This window comes from Plectropomus leopardus, chromosome 17 (assembly GCF_026936395.1).
Source record: "Plectropomus leopardus strain MGB_pleo_1.0 chromosome 17, ASM2693639v1, whole genome shotgun sequence".
In the NCBI taxonomy this organism is placed as follows: Eukaryota; Metazoa; Chordata; class Actinopteri; order Perciformes; family Serranidae; genus Plectropomus; species Plectropomus leopardus.
In genome coordinates, this window is record NC_142192.1 from 13,953,330 (window position 1) to 13,974,912 (window position 21,583).

General features: G+C 40.2%; 1 protein-coding gene and 1 long non-coding RNA gene across 2 annotated transcripts in view; one reads left to right on the plus strand and one right to left on the minus strand.

Annotated features, from left to right (window-relative positions):
• ctnnal1 (catenin (cadherin-associated protein), alpha-like 1) overlaps nt 1-21,583 on the plus strand; it is a 72,230-nt gene that overhangs the window by 1,734 nt on the left and 48,913 nt on the right. The gene's annotated exons all lie outside the window — the stretch shown is intronic.
• Nucleotides 4,539-21,583, minus strand: part of LOC148186617 (uncharacterized) — a 62,867-nt gene continuing 45,822 nt past the window's right edge. The window contains exons 2-4 of the long non-coding RNA XR_015779419.1: nt 11,650-11,730; nt 9,783-9,897; nt 4,539-7,689 (exon numbers count right to left, since the gene is read on the minus strand). This is a non-coding gene — a long non-coding RNA (uncharacterized LOC148186617). The remainder of the gene's footprint in view (nt 7,690-9,782; nt 9,898-11,649; nt 11,731-21,583) is intronic.

Sequence of the window (21,583 nt, forward strand, 5' to 3'; positions counted from 1 at the left end):
TTTTCAGTCATAAGTACATTAAAAAGAAAGTTTAGGAGTTGCGCACTATGAGAAATCAAGGGTAAATTCACTTAATGTCATATCTGTGATGCAAACAGCAGTTACTGTAAGAATATTTATAGTAAGCACTGCTGTAATATTTTGCTAAATCATTCAGTAAATCTGCTGTACTCTGCGTTATCTTAATAATATTTACACTGCAGCAAACTTATGGTGCACTCCTGCCCACTGAGGAACACTGGCCGAGCTCCAGTCTTTAAGGATGTGCTGTATACTGTAACGGCATTATAACAGTCCACTGTTGAATAGTCAGCCTCAAGGACAATCTTTCCTAACTTTTTTTTTTTCCTCGGTGTGAGGCATGTCCCCATAGCAACAGAGCTCTGCAATGCTGAAAGAAACCACATTTCCAAGGACCGTTATCTCCATATATAATGTTTTGTTTTTGTTGTGATGTCATCTGATGGCTGGTTACTCAGTCGGTGCTGATCGATTCATTGGTTTCACCTGCTGTGAGGGCTTTTCATCCAATGTGGTCCTATGCACACAAATTGGTCAATTACAGCGAATGTGCACAAAAACGTGTCTCTAGAGCTGAAACGATTAATCAATTGACAGATACAGCAACAGTGCTTGATTATTGATTTATTCAAGTGTTTGGTGGTTACAGCCTCTCAAATTGAGAGGCTGTTTGTCGGACAGACAAAAAAAATATTTAAAGGGAAATTTAGCTGATTTTTAAGCAGCTTTGTGTCATCACAATGATGGCAGAATTTGGCTTCATCCCCTTCCACCAGCACCCAGACCTCCCCAGTTATTTCCTGGACGACTTCGGTGATGTGTTGTACATCACCGGGCAGAGTATTTCGAAAGAATGAGCAAGAAGCTGCGGATGCTGGCGGCACGGGGAAAAGTCAATCACTATTTTCATAGTTAATGTAATCTTGATTTTTTTTGATGATGTTGCTTTCTTCAGGGAGTGTCTCTGTCCCTTGAACAGAATATTCTCCGGTGTTTGTTGCTTCGGTGCAGCTTGTGTCGTAGTCGCCTGTTTGAACTGCATACCCTTGAGTGTTAATCTCTGACATACTCACATCATTTGCACGTCCTCCCATCTTTTGCTCAAATTACCCTGTTTGAGATCAGATCAGGACATCCCTAGAAAATAATCATTAGTTGCAGCCCTGCGTGTTTCATAGTAACTTTATTTCCCCAGTAACTCACTTGGAATTTCCATAATAATGTGCATGAGTTGCAGGATTGTTGGTATAATGTCCACAAATAGGTGTGACAGCCTACTATCTAACAGGAATTAGAGTTAAACAGGAAAATGAAAGGGAAGGGTTCAGCTCTATCACTTGCTGCGTCAGGGCGTTTGAGGCAACCTGAGAATCAAAATGCCAAAAGAAATCTGTCCAACTTGTGTACGCCAGTGGTCATTAGAAAGACTGATGTTTAACACAGCTGTGGTACTCTGATTACGGCCTTAATGTGAGTGAGATAACTCAGTTAAGGGGTTTACGTGACGGTCCTGAGAATGAGTATTGCCTTGTTTGGGTTATAATTGAATCATTAGGCTATAGCCACTGCAAGCGCACTGACTGTGTGGGCTGTTTTGTGTTTTCTTTTAAAGGAGCTTTGTGTGTTTGCGTGTGCATGCTCGTGTGCTGTAGGGGTCATTAGATAACTATCAAGGAGGAAATGAAAAAGCAGTGTCAGTGAGAAAAGCCGGTGTTTTATAAGGTATCCTGTTGTGCACTATCCCCCTTTTTTAATTTTATTATGTATCTTCTCTCCTCTCATGACGTTGATATCCTCAGGCCTCTGTTATCAGCTTCACTCCCACCAGGGTGTAATTATAGGCCTGGGAGTCTCCCGGCCTTGCACTACGTACGTACACGTGCGCACACACACACACACACACACACACACACACACACACACACACACACACACACACACACACACACACACACACACACACTCCAGATAAGAACATGCACACAGTCCCACCCACCTCATCTGTTTTCAAGCTTGCATGTTCACCTGTCTTATTGAGTCCTGCTTGATGCATTTATCTTTTTTTAATGGCGGGTCTAAACATTGACTCCATTCCTAGCGTTAGTGCAACTAGGAGTTTTTGCAATTTAAATTAAGTCTGTTTTCGTAATGTGGCCACCTGGATGTTTTCTATCTGCATCACCATATCAATTTGACCATTCACTTCACCCCTTTCAAAACAGAAGGGGCTCTTACTGAATTTAACAGAAGCACTCTCCTCTGCTTCTCTAATGTGCTTTACTTCACCTTCCCTTCTACAGCCATCTCCATACCAATAGACTTGCATTGTCAGGGGCACAGTGAGGGTAATGAATTGCTCTGGTGGTGGTCAAAACTGTAACGGGCATCTTGCAGAGAGAAGGGAAACCATGCGAATGCGTCTGCTCTTGTGTGTGTCCTACCTGTGATGTGCTCTGTAGCCAGCTGGAAGGCAATTAGCGATAATCTGGCGGCAGTTTACTTGAGATGTGATTCCTGTTTTAAAGTGGTGATTAGTGAAATAACAGTTCTGTTCCTGTGTTTTTATAATTGAGGTGTGTTCCTAGTAAAAACACAGCAGTCCTGTCTGGGCGCGGACATGGTGGTCGTCGGGCTGACAAGGTGTAAAAGGGTGTTGTTTTGAGGTAAAGACGTGTGGGAACGGATAAAGGCAAGGGAGTAATATCTGAGACTTTGATCAGATCAGTGAACATTAAAACACTTGTGACAATCTGGCCTTGTGATTACATAGCTATCATTTTTTGCAGGGGCTAAGCCAGAAGTTTCTTAAAAGATTTTCAACTATAATTGGGCATTGAAAATCTGTTCTCTGTCCAAAATTGTTAGCGTCAACTTTGTCATGCTTTCAGGGGTTCTGTTGTTGCTTGCAGTTTTGCTGTCTGATGTGCCAAAAGAACTGTGGGTAAAGAAGCTTTTTAATGTTTATTTTGCTCACAAACTGTATTTAAATAGCATATTTACGACCCAAACAAAAGCTCAGTGGCAAGTTTGGAGATGTGATTTGCTTAGAGCATTAGCATTTTGCCACATAAATTCTGCATTTAACAAAACGCTGACCAAAAAGCACTCCATAAAACGTACTCCTCACTTAACAGCTCTGCAAGCACGACCATCACTCAAATTTTCGTCCGTCTTTCTGGAAAAATTGGAAACGCAGTTTTATTGAGGCACGAGGCACTATTTCCCTCTTAATGTTCCTGGTCCCGTGGAGGGCTGACATGACAAACGTCCAGGTAGTGAAGTTGTTTTTTATACCCAGACAGAGAGGCATTACTGATGCCACGAGCCCTAACAGATCTGCTTCCTCCAGCCGTATGATGATAATGAAGATAAATGAGTCCCTGGCATGAAGGTGAAACCACATGAGGATTACAGTGTGCCACAAGCATGCGTGTGTGTGCAAACACACTCACAGACCAAAATACTCTAGCCTCCTGGGAATAGGACAAAATAAGCCTTTATTGTGTGTATTTGTGTGACTGTGTGAGAAGGGTGGGGGATTCCAGTGTGGTTCGTGCGTCTTTGTATCTGCATACTTTGGTGTGTGTGATTGTTTGCTCATAGACGACTGAAACTAAATGAATCTGTAGTGCCTGAGACTGAGGTTTGTGTTTTTGTGTGCTGTGTGTTGCCACCATGACCATGTCACCTTCAACTCTCTGAGGCCTCAACCGAAACAAACAGTGTGCGTGAAAGCACATTTTCAGCACAGGTCAGACCGTCACCACACGACCTGTTTTCCTTACTTGCCATAATTAGTGGAACTTTTTAAAGAATGGCCAAATAAAACTTATATTGAGACTGTAGGAAAAAGTGGCCCACAGCAATTTTCTTTGTTAATACGTGACACAGATCTTTTTTTTTCCATAACACTGTGAACAGCACAAATCAGATGTAATTTAAACTTTTCAATTATGATTTGACACACTAAAAATATTACTCGCTATATTTCTTAACTACTGCACTTGCAGATCTCACATAAACCTGGTAATGTTTGTCAGGCAGGGGACAAGGACCATTTCAGAGCAGCATCATTGTCGAGTATCAAGCCAATGTTAGTGAAATACAGATGACATTATTAAAAGTAACAGCCAGCTCACTAATGGTGTAAACTATACTGACACAAAGATGACAATAGCCAGCATGAACCACCATTTTCTGAACAGCAAACTTAACTGCAAAGTAAAAGCTGCTCAGTCCTGATTTAGGCATGATATGAAAGTGGGCATCACTACAATACTTATATCTGAAGTATTTATTTAGTTTGGGAAACCGCACAATCTCTAACAAGCATAACCAAAACTTGGCCGGAGGACTCAAAAGGGACTAGAAAATGTGTCTGTTGCTATGCATTACTAATGTTCAGCCTAATTGCTGGAGTAGTAAACTTTCATTACATATTCGATTCTACTGTGTGTAGAAGTGACTGATTGGTTTCCAGTTATTAGTCAGACTCCATTTCTTCTATGGAAACAGGAGACAACTGTTGAAAAACGCTTGTTATTTTGAGAGCTAATTGCCCCTCAACATGAATACATTATATATTTTATGGCGTTGGTAACAGTTGTATAATGGCAGTATTGCACTCAAAGGTGTGCTTTAACGCCATTTGTGGCACTTCAGTCATGCTTACAGACCTTGGAGCAAGTGTCTTTCTTAGTCCTGACCGCACCACTTTCATGTCAGCACACCCTTGGGTGTAATATTGCATGACTGAGCACTCATGCATGCGTTGTAAACGTAGCCTTACATTCATTCATTTATTAGCCTATACAGTATATATCTTGCCTCTTTGAGTTTGAGATTGGCAGAGCGTGTAGTTAAGTGTTTTGTTTCAGCTGATCCCTTCTGGTTCAAACATCAAATATATGAGTCGCAGTGAGCCTGACTCACATTATTGTTGTGTAAATGAGGATCTGAGGCAGGTTGTTGCTCAGTGGTAGGTAGTATACACAGGCAGTCAACAACCCTGTGTCATCAAATTGAAATGAGATGTAATTCCACTCCACTCTCCCTGTTTTTTATTAAAGTGGTTGCATTAGTCAGCTAACACTATCAGTATAGAGAATTCAGACTCTCTTTTGGTGAGGAAACTCACTCCCCAAACCTCCCATCCTCACTTTCCATCATATTCCATTTATTTGTATCTCCCTGACACACAGATGCAAACAAATGGCTTGGATGACCAGTCTTTTCCCCTCGCCCTCCCCCTTTCGCTCTTCTCACTATTGCTATCAGGGGAGTCATTACAGATCGCTGTTCTCTTTAAGTGCCGATAAAAGGGTCTGTCTCGCATGTCGATCCGTTGACCTCTCCTTGGCTAATATACTTCCACATGAGAAAGTTGTGTATCTTAGTGTGTGCATGCATGTATGTGTATGTGTGTGTGTGTGCGTGTGTGTGTGTGAATGATTGCATGTGTGCGCCTGAAACCTCCAAATAACCCAGCCTAAAGGGATCAGTCACCTAGAGAGAGCAGCAGAGTTAATTTAATGGTGAAAAAAGCTATCTCACCCTCTGCCATTTAAGTTATCTAAAGGCTTTAGCTAATAGTGATAACCGCTTTTAATTGTCTCAGTGAAAGCTGCTGCCTGCGATCAAGACGTATTGCAATAACTGGGAGGTTGATAAAGTATTGATTAAACATATTCCCCATTATCAGAGAGCCTCAAAGTGGCATTGCCGGTGCTCATATAGCTCTGACTCTTACACTATGTGTCAACAGAAAATGGAAAGCAATTTCAGGGACCTGTTCTTAGTAAAAAAAAAAAAAGGGGGGGGGTCCTCTGGTGGATTCTGGTCATGCCGATAGTTTGGTTTAATTTGTTTTTTGTTATCCCTCATTAAGATTTCTGGCAAGAAATTGTCCCCAAGAAAACTGTTGAAAATGAGTTCTTACAGACTAGATTTTGTTGCTATTGATTTAAAAAAAATAAAAATAAAAACCCTGTTATCACAATAAACAGAATTTAATTAATCTCAGCTTCCTGTTTAATTTATTCTTCATCATGCTCAGCCCTTCTTAAGCCTTTTTCCCACTGAGCAGAAACCCACCAGCACCCGCTAACATCTGGCTTTTGTCAGTAGTGGAAAAGGTTACAATCGGCATTCACTCCCAGGACAAATGACTCTGCAGTAGTCAGGCGTATTTATCGTCTCAAGCTACGGTCAGTTTCGATCAGCAGTGATGGAAATACTACAACTGGGTGAATATGCCAATACAAGCCCCTTTTCTAGCACGATGCTATGACAGGCCACAGCAAAATACTGTTTGTCTCCTGCCAAGCAGAGCTCAAACATTTTTTAAGATTTGAGAAAGAGGCTTAAGTAAGAGGTGTAAAAAAGAAGTAACCTCCATAACATTTTCAGTGGCCTCCAAGGTGCTTTCTAATGTTTACTAACCTGTTTTCCGGCCCGGCCGTGACGTTGAATGTGAAATACCAGAAAACACAATGGGCCACAGTGGGACACGGCTGTAGCCGTCTCCTCTATCCAAGCAGCACTCGAACATTGTTCCAAATTAGTTGGCACTGAGTTTGAAAAAATAAGAAAAAGAGATAAAAATTAATTAACCAACGTAATATTTTCACTGGCCTCCATGCTGCTTTTTACTGTTAAATAACCTGTTTTCTGCCATCTTTGTAACTTCAAACATGACACAACAGAAAAATACAAAACAAAAAACAGAAAAGCATACTCATCTTCTTACAATGGACACACACATGGAAAGGGAGTCTATCGCCTCGTTTTAGCGGGTTTACCTGTGGTTAAAAAAACCTGCATTCACATGCTAATTTGTGTGGAAAAAGGATATTTCCCATAAAAGGGTCATTAAAAGCCTGTAAAGACTATTAAAGGCATTGTAATGGCTGTCTGGCCCACCACCAACCCATAGTTACAGTATATTCTTAGTTTATGATGATTAGATAGTGATGAGGTCTCTCATCTCCAAGTGTAAGCACACAGGAAGAGATCTCTATCAGCGGAGATGCGGTGCCTAATGTAGCATGGCGTTTTGTGTTGTCCACCCTCACTGGGAGCACCCTGCGGATTGAAACAGATGCATAAACACACGCCCAGAAGCACAGACAAGGACATACTTATTGACATTAATTACTCTGTAGTCTCGCAGAGGCCATCTGTGAACTTAAACAGCTCAACAGTTTCCCTGCCAGTATCAGTGTAATATTTCAGTAACAACATGTCATTCTAAAGGATCTACCTGATATGATAGCAGGAATGCAGTGTTTCTGACAGGAATGAGTGCTATCCCTTTATTTTCCTTTCTCCTTACAGCACTTGACAGCAGGTACAGAAAAATGGACAGAAACGTGAGGTTTCTGGACAGAGAACCCACTCACTATAATCTTGTTGGCACATACCCTCCTGCTCATCTTGTCATGTATTGCCAGAGATATCACACAACGTATCTATATTGTCTGCTGCCTGGACAACCACCGGTAAACAGATCAGTGTTTGGCAGGCAGCTGTTTGTATCCCACTGCTTTTCTGTTGGCGGTTTCTTGGCTCGGTGGAGAGATAATTCCAGTCTTGTGCACATGACATTGACTAGGCCAGTTGTTCACAATGTGGGGTCTCTGGGCCTCGCTAAGGGAAGCTCTGCAAATCCTGGGGACGGCAGGAAATATTGCCAGTTATGTAGTTGTCTCAAAAAGAAAGAAAAAAGGTGTGTCACATTCAGATGAAGCAATCTCCATAGGTGCCTTTGAAATATTTTGTGAAACTAAAAAATGAATGTAATTATATTATCATTATTCTAAACAAGGACAGTGCATAAAAAACATTGATCTCAAAATGAGAAAAGATTATTTATGCCACATTTAGCTATTAGCTAAATTCCATCTGTCGTGAGTCCCTTGGCAGGTACACACAGAACAATCTCCAGATACTAACAACATTCATTTACATGCAAAACCATTACAACGTCTCTATCACTCTAACAATTAAGCAGTTAAATCTACAAGCACACTATTCATTCAATTCATTTTGTCTAACCGAAAATATTACACCATAAATATTGATACTGCATCATGAACATTGTTAATATCTATGGATTTTCTGTCTTCTATAATTTATAATTTGTTATTTGTCTCACTTTGATTTTGGGGAGTATAATGCTGATGTTTCAGAACTGCAGCTCCCACTTTGCTTTTGGGGAAGTTAACAGGAAGCATATGCTGTGATCCATTTACCGCGACAATACGAGTTCTAGACAGGTTAGCCATTGTATGCAACACCAGATCATAACAACGCATTATGCCATATTTTGCACATACAAACACTGGAGCAACATGTTCACAGATAAAAGTTGGACAGTTGCAACTGATTTAATGAAACATAACTAAGACAGAAGTGCTAATACACAGCATATTACTGTTGATATGCGGAGCAGTAATCCTAGATTTTAAGGTCGGGGTTTGTGGCGTTCCTTTTACTGTCTGACTTGGAAATCAGTCTTCAGGGGGTATCACAGTTGAAATTTCCAAGAGGGAACTCAGAAATGTCAACATCTGACTTCTAATTGAACACATTAATAATGGTATGGAGTCAGGTAGCTATCTGTGGCCAGCTATTGCCAGAGCTCTGTTTTGTTTTTAGCCTACATTGTTTACATTTTGGGAAAATGGCATTATGTAAGTATGCCGACGTCACAACTTGTAGTTCCTGTTTGCAGCTTATCCATGGATGTCCGAATTTCTATTAATGAGGAGGGATGCATGATAATATTGGCAAGTCGTTGCGATCGGCAGATACTGGATTTAAAATGAATTATCAGAATCGGCCAGCATGCTGATAATATGTAATATCACACATGTAATATCGCACATTTTTTGATAGTGAACTTGTTCAAAACATAAGTGTTAAGTTATTTTTTCTCATTTTGATCAATGAATAATATCACATCTACTGAAAAGCATTGCATTTTATGTCCCCATATGTTGGTGGGCCATGATGGCAAGAGTATGCATAATATGATGTTAATTCCACTACAGAAGAGACTTGATGATCACTAAAATTAGGTGGGGAAAACATGGATATACCGGTATTGGTTATCAGCCAAATGAATTGTTATACATCGGCATATCAGATATCGGCAAAAATATCCAGTTCTGAGATCATAAATACTGTTTTTGCTATAAATTCTAAGTGGATATATGGGTGTTAAGTCATGAGCAGCATCGCAGATAAAGATATGTTCTGAAAGTGTAAGTGACGCTGACTCTAAAATATGTGTATCGTGCCTCTGAGAAAGAGTACATATTTGACTCAAATTATTGCACTCGGGCTCCAAAGGTTTTGGTACCTTAAAGTACCTCACTTGCCTTTCACCTCACGCAGTAACTTTACCTCACGTCTCTCCCTCTGCGGCCCCCTGGGAAGGAGAGCCTCATAGAAAACCTCTGCTCTATGTGATAGGCCAAACCAATACTTCATGATCACATCCCACTCTGCCATAGCATCACTATTTCATAAAGAAAACAGCAACAGAGACAAAAACGGGGGTGGGGTGGGGGCACGAGATTAGGATATCTGGAACGACAGCAAAAAGACACTTTGCTGTTGTTTGTTCAGATTCGAGTATTATAAAAACTCTTGAAGTATAGTTGTTGAACGATTTCTGTCTTTCAAGGTCATACTAAACAGAAATATCTGACGCACATCCCAAAGCTCTCCAAGACATCGTGTTTGTTCTTCTCTACCTCTCCAGCAGCAACATTGCTGACTGTACCACAGAGGAATCCTTCAGTCTGGCTTGTATGTGTTAATTGCTTTCTTCGAGCTTCTTTGAACTTCTCCCCTCTCGATAATGAGTTCCTTTAAAGAGATGAGGTTTGACATGACAGAACAAAGAGAGTGTGAAGGACAAGGAGAACACTGAATACCAAACATTTTCTTATCTTTTCTAATTCTGAATAGTTGGAAATGTAAAATATCTAAAGTTTGCTTCATTGTTCCAGTTTTCTACCCGTACCCATTTCCTCTAGAAATTTTTTCAGGCCCTGTGGTACACACGGACAAAACCCTTGACAGATACAACGCTTGGGATGACTTATTGGTATGGTTGACTTCAGTCCAATGGCACTATGGATAAACAACTGAATTATTTTCATAGGGGAAACACTGCATGGTCTAAATTAAATACAGGAGAATGTATTATTTATATACTATTTTTTATTGCAAATATTGACCAGTGTTGTTTTATTAGGAGTTATCCAGTTTCTTCTCCTATAAAATAAATAGCACATTTTGCAACAGCTTCACTTTTAGTGCGATGCAATAAAACCCAGCAGAGTAAAACTCGAGCACACACTGGATCTTTGACTTTATGATGTGAGTTCAGGGTGTTGGTGTGAGGAAGTATCAGTGTGTAAGATGCTAGCACCTTTTTGTATGCCTTCCCCTCTTCCTCTGTAGCTCTGCCCAATTTCCTGATTTTGTTTTCCTGTCACACACCTTACTCTCCTGCTCTTTCATTCCTTGTCTTTGGCTGTAGTGCTTAGTGCTTAGTTTCTCCCCATATCTCTCCACTTAGCCCCTTGTTTTCTTCTTTTTAATCTCAATCTCTCCAGAGAGTCCAGTGTCCCTGTATCACCTTGTTAATTATGCAGCCTACGAAACACCTCGCCAGAGGCTACAAGTCGTGCACAGAGCTGAAAAGTTAGGCCTCGCCATTTATTTAAGGATCTTTTACTTTTTTTCCGCCTGCTGTAAACTGAGACATAATCCTCAGCCCTGCACCTATTCTGAGGAACAGCAACGGGAACAGTGTGTAACCAGCTCAGCCAGATTTGTTCGTCCCTTTCTTTGACACAAAATTCCCGAGAGTGATCAAGATGATGGTGTTCTTACCATCTTTTGTCTGACCGACACATACCTTCAGGGGAAATGTTTTTGGAAGCCAGTGCAGTGTTTCAAGCACCATCGTAAGCAGATATGATCTAAAACATTGTGAAAAGACTTCTTGTCCCAAGAATAGGACAATATCATTTGAACTTGATATGGGTAAGATTACACAGTAGTGGTGTTGGTAGGCTGTTTCTGAACAAACAGGTTTTGTTCTCATATACCGTTCAGGATGGAGCTATATTTAAAGAATCTAGATTTTCACAGGCCATTTTAAAGTTGTTGTTTTTCTTCAAATGGCAGCTTCAGTAGGTGGTATACCAAACAGGCCAGCAACTGAGAAAAGACGAAGCTTTGTGAATCCACTTAGGATTTTCCCATTATGTGAACCACTTCACAAGCCATTTAAATTGGCTTAAATTCAGCAAACAGATTCAGCCTATTGCTATATTTGTTCTATCGTCCAACCTTAGTGACACTTGTTCCCAATCGATATCTTTAAGTACTCCATGCCTAGCCCTATCAGTATGGGGAGGGTGCTCTCATCTTGCCACTGTTTCTGGGTGACTGGAGCCAGCGGGTGACAGCTGGGGGCCCGCCAGCCAGGAAACACAGCCCAGCATGGGTGTACTTTCTCTCACTCACTCACTCTCTCTCTCTCTCACACACACACACACACACACACACAGTTCCAACCCCTATAAATAAGTTAAAGTCACTCACCTTCTATAAATAATGTTCTGGTTGTTCTGGACGTTCAGCCGTGTCTGTTATCTGAAGGGCTGAAAGGAGCCTCAGGAGTTGCTGATGAAATAAAAACATGTGTTTGAATGTGAGTTTCTGATTGGAATCATATGAGTATTTATTATGGGCTGGACTTTATTTTCATGTTTAGATTGCACCGCTGCTTGTGTATGCAGATGTTCCTGCTAGGGATGCTAACACTTAACTGTTAATTGGTTAACTGTCGAGAATATTTTTGTGTGGTTACACATATTAGTCTATAGCTTAATTTTGCAAGTCTTCACAAGGGCTGGGTACTAAAAAGTCAATTTTTGGCTTGCCTGGTTTATTAGTTGCTGGTCTTGGTTTCTCGTTATGACGACAGCGGTGCATGCAGATGAAGCAGCTAGTAGCTCCTCAAATTCTTGCTACTTTTGGCATATTTTATTATTTTTTTCCAACACCACACCGCCTTCTGCTGAAGCATGGCTTTCCTACAATAGAGAAGCACTCATCAACATCAAAAAACTTGTGTGGGTCTTGGATACTCAACCTGTGTCACACTGCGCACCACCCTGACCCTAACTCCATAACCTATGAATTTTTCTAGGATAACAAAGGAATGACCCACCTTAGTCTGCCTCTGATCGGCTTACCCTAACATTCTTACCCTAACCAGTTTCACTCCTCTTCCCTGAACCCAATCAATCCAATCAACAAAGACACAGCTGCTTTGAAATGCAGCGCTAAAGCTCACTGAGGAAATGAAGTGCTTGACTAAAAGAAAAGGCCTCTTGTATCTCAGGGAATTTTCTGGGGGGGTTTCTCTTAAAAATTAAACGTTTTTTTAGCGCCTAATGGGTGTTGAAAACAAAATTAACCAAAACTGATATTACTGGTTTTGGTCCAATAAATGTTTTTTAGAATTTCAAATAGAACCTTGCTAGATGGTCAAATACTTAAAGACACTGGTATGTGTCATGTAGTGAAAGCATGTTCCCTTGAGAGTGTGTGAAAGAGCCAATGTGTCACAACACAGACCATTATGCAGTTTGAAGTCAGGGGGGGCTGCATTCCTTCACAGGACTCATATTTCGAGCTCCTACAATGTGTAATAGAGTGCTGTCTGAAATTGTGTGGATGTATTTTTTATAGGAAAGGGGTCAGAAGTCTCAAAGGGTGCAACCTTTACGCGCTCCATACAGGGTGGCATGCATGAGTTAGTGCCTCCCCCTTCCAAGGGCTTGAACTTGGCCCTGCTTTGTTCACTCACTACTTTCATCAATGAATCATCCTGCTCAGCCATTATCCTTTTGCATTGAGGGTTTTGATGTTTGGTTTGACACACTTCATTGATTTATTAATGCAGTCATTCACATTTAAAATCATTCTCTTCTCAAATGTCAAACCTTCAAGACCACATTACTAGAAATACCCTTTCTACCTCCTTCTGGGTGAGGTTTTGTCTTGCTCTGGGGATAGTTTGCAGTCGTGTTGACTTTCTTCCACACCTGACATCTTATCTTCCCATCTTCTTCCTTTCATGTGTAAAGAATGTCAAAGGCTTAAAAACTGAGAGGGTAAAAAGACCTGGAGGTAGCTTGTGAGAATTATTTCAGCACTGTCATCATCCACTTTTGTTTTATATTTGATTTGGGCCTCAGTAGGCAACTTGGAAACAAAGCCCATTTTTCTTTGTCACTTTGCTTCTTCATTCAAGAATAACAAGCCTTTTTGATTTCTATTAGAAGCAGAGCTTTTGCATCAGGTGTAGCAGGTCAGCGTTCTCCAAGCAGCCACTGCAGTCATTTTTTTCCCTTCTTTCTCTGCAGAACATGCCATCGCAGTGGGAGGCTGTCACAGACCCTGGTTAAGCCACTTTCACACACTGTTCACCGCACACTATTATTTGTCCATTACTTGTAATTACCCATCATGATGACTGATGGAATGTTTTCGAGGCTGAGTTGGCAAGCAGTTAGGATTATCCTGTTGAGGACTTTATATAATTACCCAGTCATTAAACACGGCTCAGTGTGAAGACAACCTGAGGGGGGCGACTTGCAAATGGCTCGGGTTGTTGTGTTCGTATATCTCCAGGTTGTGGGAGCAGGCTGTTGTCTTCATGCTATATTGCATCCCAGAAAGTGACTCTGGGACAAGTGTTGTCTGAGTAATGGCTGCTGTGGTTGCTTTTTATGGAGTTTAGAAATCTCTGAGAATGGTATATTACTCTCAGTGGTGGGTGACATAACTAATATACTTGATGTATAATGGCTTGTTCCATGTGGAATGTATGAAAGTACTACATTGTGGACATAGAGTATAAATTGTCATGTCACTGGCATTAGACTCACTTGAGCGTTTCGGCTCTCTAGCTCTTTGCTATGGCTTCTAAGCCCATCCAGACCATTTTCTCCCAAATGATGAGGTCAAGCAGGCATGGCAAATGTTTTTTTTAAATAATCATTTACTTTATTCAATTTTATTAAAACATTACTTTATTTAACTTTATAACTGTATTTTATTCAACATAAGTAGCTACTTTATTTACCTTTATTGTAACTGTTTTTGATTTAATATTATTTTTTATTTTAGTAGTTTAGGAGAGATTTCAAAATATATAGATATATAATATAATATAATATAATATAATATAATATAATATAATATAATATAATATAATATAATATAATATAATATATATATTGTGAATGGGCATATAGCCTAAAAATATTGCAATATTATTTGTAAGCCATACTGCCCAGCCCTATCTCAAGGTAATGCTTTGTGAGGCCTGTTTTACCAACTCAGCTGATGATGATGACGACAACGATCGAGTGCAGTCTGTAATTGTCTTGATTGGACTTCAACTATAATGAGTTGGGTGATGACAGATTTAAAATAGTTCCTCGACAGGTTGCTTCGATTCACAGTTCCGCCTCTTTGGCTTTAACACAGGCAATCATCAATCTTAACTGGCGGGCCAGGAGATCCTCACTGAGATAATTGAGGAGCAGAATGAAGAGTATAATAGAGCCTCATCAGGAACTGGAGTTTGCCCTTTTCAAGTGTTTTCATATCAAGTTTCAACAACACAAAGAAATGACAAAGGGGGATAATCAAAGTTTGGCGTCAGATGGCAAGAACAAAGTAAGAACAGTGCTCTGGGCCACATAGCGTTTTTTTTTTTTTCAGGTCCAGAGGTTTCAAAGACAAAGATTTGTTACAGTTTCTTTTGAAGGTGCGTCATTACACACGGTGAGACTGATTTAAATTATTCAACTCGTACGAGAAAATTATTTTCATGGTTGCCTTTGAGGAGGTGGTCTACTTTTGTACATAACACAGCATACACCAAATCTTGCGATTGTTGGGTTTAGTTATTTACTAATTGCAATTTTTTTGTTTGTTTATGCACCGAACAATAAGGCCATTTCGCAAGTGAAACCTTCCACTGAAATATGTTTGTTTTCTTTGCCTCTTCTCTTCCTGGAATGTAACCACTTGCCTAATACAATTACATGAATATTCTATTACAGAGCTGCAAGTCTTATTCAATTAGTGAAACGAGATGTGACTTCAGTGTCCAGGCGAAGGATTCTTTTATGATACACAACGTTAAAAAGTCTAGAAACTTTCCCCCCAAAATGTTGCCAGCAGCTGAATCTGATGGAGAGATTGGAGACCTCACATAGAGATGTAATATGTGATGTCTCAGTGTTTTTTCTGCTGTGTTTTTTCCCCCTTTTGTTACTTTTTCTTGCCAAATCAAACAACTGCCATATCCTTGTTAAAGATTTATTCCCAGTCAAAAGTATGAAGGAGACGTCTCTAGGAAATAACCTGGTCCTCTGTGGAACAAAGAGCCCAGTGTAGCCTGGAGAAAATTGTAACTGCATACGATGTACATTTCCATATGGGTGGGAGCTCATCTGCATTGCCCTGCTGCCAGGGCCAGAGATGTCTTTGATATTACGTCTTGGATGTTTTGCAAAAACTTGCTCAGATCAAAGATGTCTGTGCTGTCAGGGTGGCTGTCTTGGTTTCAGTATGATAACAGTCAGATCCATGTAAAAACAGTCAGATCCAAGAGAGAAATTCTTTGTGTTGTCAGTTTCCTGTGTTGTTTCTGTCTGTTCTAGGTTTGTTACAAGCTGACATGATTTACCTCAAACTCTGGCACCTTGTTAATCTCCCCTAGACTATGATTTGCCTGCCAGCTATTTTCATGGGCTTTATATAGTTTTTTGGTTTTTTTTAGATAACCAAGAAGATGTTTTGGATATTCACTCTCTTCTGAAATATTTTCTTTCCTCTGAAACGGAGATATTTTCAGTGGTATTAAGCTGCAAGGAAATGCCCACCATTACAGGTGCATCACTATTATCGTAACCCACACACTGGTAGGCGGCAGTTGAGCCCATTTCCAGCATATAGGCTGAGGTTACACTAATGAAACACCTTGGGGAAATTCATTTGATTTATCTTTTTATTTTTATTTTAAAGCGGTGCCTCCCCTGTATTGTGGTTTACTCAGAACAGTGGCAGAAAAGATCCCTTTTAACTTCAGACTCTCAGATGATGTTCACATGAGCGATTTAAGTGTTATGTTTAATTTTGTAGAGGTCATTTAGTTCATAATGTATACATAAACATAAACCCAGTCAGATAAAATGACTCATTTCTTAGACTTAAGCGGCAAAACATCCACTTTACTGCATCATGTAAGACTGGAAAATTTCACTTGCGTACTGTAGAGATGTAACAAGATAATGTCACTGATTTATGATTGGACTGGCGACAAGGGCTGTACCCGATTCAGAATTATGCCAGTCGATTCGGACTTGGCTGTTAAATACAAATATTTGACGATTTGTTTTGTTTTTTCATGTCAAGTTCAAAAGTTTGAATGGGTATAGTACTAATAATAGTTCAGTGTGACAGTGGCATTCACTTTGTAAACAAGCTAACGACGCTAGAAAACCTTTTTTTCCGACACTAGATAACAAACAAAACAAGAGGATGTACCGATTTTAAGTTGCTGTGAGCCATAAATTCATCACTTCTAAGCAAAGGTCTGTCCTCTCTCCTCTGTGCCGCTGCCTGCATGTCTGCACCTCAATGTAATAAAGAGTAGCATGACAGCATTCACACTGCAGCAAAATATGAGGACCAAAACATCCCCATAGGTACACTGCATAGAAAAAATGGTCTTCAAGTGATGATTCAAATCTCAGACTTTCAAGGGGCAGTCCTACGAATGACTGCGTATAAAGATGATAATGCGTCTGCAGTTCCCTCAACTGTTCAAGACTAAGCCAAAATAGGCCTATACCGAATACTGGCAGTGCCATCTTTTGCTGGTGACATCATTTGGAGCCAGAGTCTGCACACTAGCAATCGAGAAGCACAGCTGCAATATCAAGTTTCTGCCTGTCTGACCCAATGGCAGACAGTGCCATTAATTGCGAGCACACCAATTGACACATAAAGCTGTCAGTTATGATGCCAACTCCTGCATTTTATTACATCCAATAACCAATTAAATCCAAACCTATCAGAAAAATAATCCCTTAAACATACATCAGGGCTGCATGAAAATTGGGGAAAAACTAGGCAATCCAATTTTTTTTTCTGCTCCCATCCTTTATCTGGCTCATTTTCAGGTGGTAAATTAACGTTAGTGTAAACTTAACTTTTCTAGTCCAGCGGCTCCGTATCATAGGTGGGAGACCTCTGGCTTCGACAGGCTGACTTATGCTTGGCCTGTAGCTGGTAACTAGCTCTTACCATCCCGCAAACTGTAGTGAAGAAAGGTCGGGAGATGTTGTGATAAGGTTGCATTAAACAGATGATTTATTTCGTCTGTGCAGCAAACACATTTTTCTGCAACCTGAGTTCATCTAAGCACTTTCCGATTACTGCTGTAGCTCCAAGAAAGCATGCAAGCATGCGCAGCTCAACTACTCAACTACTCAACTACACACTCACACACAGACACATACACAGGAGAGTCTCACTTCCAAAGACATTTGCTGACAGACTATGTCACATACACATGTAGCCTGTCCTAAAGGGAAAGGCTTGGCTGGTAACATTAATCAGGGAAAATGAGAACTGTGCAAATGTACCTTTAGTATCAAGCAGCAAAAAAGTCATAGCATGGGGAGTTTGAGTCAGTTTGCCCTCCTTGGTCGCATGTGATGCAGCTATCGCAAATGTGCACATTGCAGTGTTGATGCTGAAACATCATACAGCTATATCGTGCAGCTGTAGATCAGCTTGATAAGAAGTTCCAGTCAATGAGATGAAATCAGTTTGAAATCAGCCAGTTAGCTTAGCTTAGCACAAACACTGTAAATGGGGTGAAAAAACTAGCCTAATTTTGTGCAAAGGAAAAAAACGGTAAAAAACCAGACACACTAGCGCCTTCCTCACTCGCTACTTTCATGTTATCTTACATGTTTAATTCATACAAATTCTTAAAGTCACTGCCTGAACAAGAAATATTCTTTTAATATTCTAATACATAACCCCCTGTAAAAGTACATCTTAAAACAATAAGATTAAATGAGTTAATCAGTGAGTTTTAGAGGTGCTGGTAGGTGAATTTAGATTGAGACACAGCCAGGTTAGCTGTTCACCCCTGTTTCAAGTCTTGTTAACTGGCTGCTGGCTGTAGCTTTACGTTTAATAGGCAGTTAAATGTAAGTGGCATCAATCTTATAATCCATCTTTAGGCAAGAAAGCCCATAAGTGTATTTCTCCAAAGTGCCTAATCATAACTTTTAAATAGCTCATTAATGCAATGACGGAGCTGTAACATGTAATGGTGACAGTAACAGAAGGGGTCTTTTGATAAGATGCTGCACATCAATCATGCTCACGAAGTGCCTCTTCGTGCACTATTTAATTCAATAGTGTTATTAAATTAGTTGTAATCTGATTTCCTTTTTCGCTTTTCTCCCACCAGTAACTGTAAAGGGTTTTCAAGAGAAACAAGGTTGGTGAACCACAACAGTAGTTTGTGTCATGGTCCGGCGCTCTGCAAACAGAGGAGATCGATTCCCTCTGCTCCCCTTCCCATCTTAGTTAACCTTGGATCATGGTTAACAGAGCAAAAATTGATCTGCGGCCATGTTGTGTTTGTCTACCCCCCAGCAAGGACCATTGAGCCAGAGGTCGCACTGTCTCATCTCGTCTATCCGCAGTGTCATTCTTAATGGGCAGAGAGCAATTTCTTGAAAAGTTCTTGGTTGTAGTAGAGTGAGCCGCTAAAGACTCATTGTGCTTTGTTTCCTCTGTAGCTTCCCTCGCCCATGCCTTCTGTTTTCCTCCGTCGTATCTGCCCACCCTCTTTGCTTTATTTACTGTATGCCCTCTGCCATTCTCTCGTCTATCTCTCCATCACGGCTGTGTGTCTGTTTTTCTGCCAGGTTTATCATTCTCTCTTATCAGCTGCTGCTGGTTCCTCTAAGCTTCCTGACTGATTACACTGTAGCAATGCTCTGCTTTCAGGAGAGATTATGTGTTACTGTCAGTGCACTCACAAACCAGGGCAGCGGGGTCCCATTTCTTTACTTCAATGAGTAATACATCTGCTCAAATATCAAGCTTTCATCCACATGGGAAGCAAGAATTTGGATAAAAGTGTATCATGGGAATTGCTGGTAAAAGATGACTGTTTCAATAGAGGTTGATTTTGCTTGTCAGAATTTGTCGCAAGGTAAACTACAACCAGCTCAGGTCAGAGTGACTCCGCTCAGCGCCCTCAGTGGGCCCACTTAAGACTTGATAGATTTCCCATTATTTTTAGACAGCCATGATGGAGTACCAGGTAGCACACAGCTTGCTCTGCTTTCCTTTTAGACTCTTACTTCCTGAGTAGAAACACTACCCAGCTATGGCACATGAATGGTAAATCAGTCTGCCGCTAAAGCCCTGGAGATGAATACTTCTCTTCATGTGAAACAATCACAAATATGTAATCTGGAAGCCCTGGGCCACGTTTCCATCACTGTATTTGGAAATGCGTCTCAGAGAGGTTTCAGAGAGGCTATGAACACTTGAACCGTGGCAGAGCACCAAGGATCGATGCCAAGCCGTTAAAGCATGCAATAAGTGGCATTATATTTGTCATTTATTTGACAGTGAATGGGCCCTGGGAAAATATGAGCTGACTTTATTGGGTTTGTCGACTGTGTGCCAACCTTATATTCTATCTTCCATTCTATCCAACAATCTATTTGGCTGTTTTGTCTTGGCTTCTCTGCATACACGTAGGAAGACCGATCTGATTGACTGTCAGATCGCTGTAATACCCAGTCAGCTGCCCTTCACAATCACAGCAGTTGCAAAATGAGCACCTTTCACAGTTATGTGAACCTGTGAACCAGTAGCAAATCGGTGTGATTTCTTTCAAAAACATGGACAAAAAGACATTAGCAACTTGGTAAGAAATGTTTCACAATTTGCAAAATATTAGTAGATTTGGTTCAGGTTAATTTTTTTTTGGTAATTTCTTCTTAAATAGTTCTTGTCCTTCTTCCTATGTTTTGAAATGAAGCCAGTTTATTTTCAAAGGCTTAAGTAACACAACCAATATTTGAATTGCTGTTGCGTTTTATGAGAGGAATATACTTCTGATATTGTTGTGACTGCAGAGCCAAAAAAAGGTTCAAGTCTGCATTGTCAGCATTAAAAATATGTTGATTGATATTTATACTCATTGTTAAATTGGTTTAAGTGCTTCTTATAGTAAAACATATCTGCATCTTTCATTATATTCTAGGGGGCTACTTAGTGAGTCAGCTAATCTGACCAAGCTTGAATTCCTCACACCAAAAAAAGTGATGATGCACACTGCAGCAGCACTCGCTGTTGTGCCGTGGTGCGACAAAAGCTGAAACAGGAGAGAAAGAGTATAGGCTTTGACACTTCGCCGCTCCATGACTCATACGAGGAGCCTGGAGGAAAACATTTCAGTTGACTTCTCCGGGGTTAGATGTCAGCTCAGTTTTAATGGGAAAGTCACGGTCACCTGCAGAGATTTAAGTGCAACGCGAACACATTCGACAGTTTAGTTAGCAAAGCATGTTATGCCTTTGACCATAAAAATGCACAGTGAAAGCAGCTGAAATCTCCGTCCTGCACTAGAATAGTCATTCAGAGGAGGAGTGCCATCGCTATTGCTGGGTTTAGCGATAAACAGATATTAAAGTGTACTCAGGTCTGCCTTTCTGCGGCTTTCTGCATACTCCTAAAATACAGCAAATAGCTTGTTGATTCAAAAAAAATGAAAAGGAAATTATTTCCAACATGTTTTTTATTGAACAAAAAAAATAAATTAGTTAAACTTTTAAGTGCAGTTTTCCAATGATACTCTTTTTCAGCTTACTAATAAAAATCCCTGAGTTCAATATCCCAGTCTTTCACATTGTGTTATTTATTGCAATAATAATAAAAAAAACATTGTGCAGCGCTAATTGAAAATGCCAAAAGTTGACATTAAAAGGCTTGTCAGTTTCTCCTTCAGTCTTTTTAACTTCTTCTAATCAGATTTTTTAACAGCCAGTAGCAGATCTTTCTATAGGCATTATGTACAGCCCCCACCCTTATAACCTAATTTTTTGTTTGCCAAGTTGATTATCAGTGTAGATTTCTCATTAACTGTTGTTCTGTTGTTGTAGCTAATAACTGCAATACATATGCATATACATATAAAAGTTAGCGTGTGTGTGTGTGATTCTGTGTTCGATTTATTAATTTACTAAGTAAAATTTTTATATAGTTGCTTCATTTTGGGGAGTATTGTTATTCAGTTTCTTGTTGAGACTTGGATAAGAGGACTGATACCGCTGGTGCATGCGTACATCAAATATGAAGCTACATCTAGAATAAGGGAAATATGCTAATGTTCCTCCTTACATAA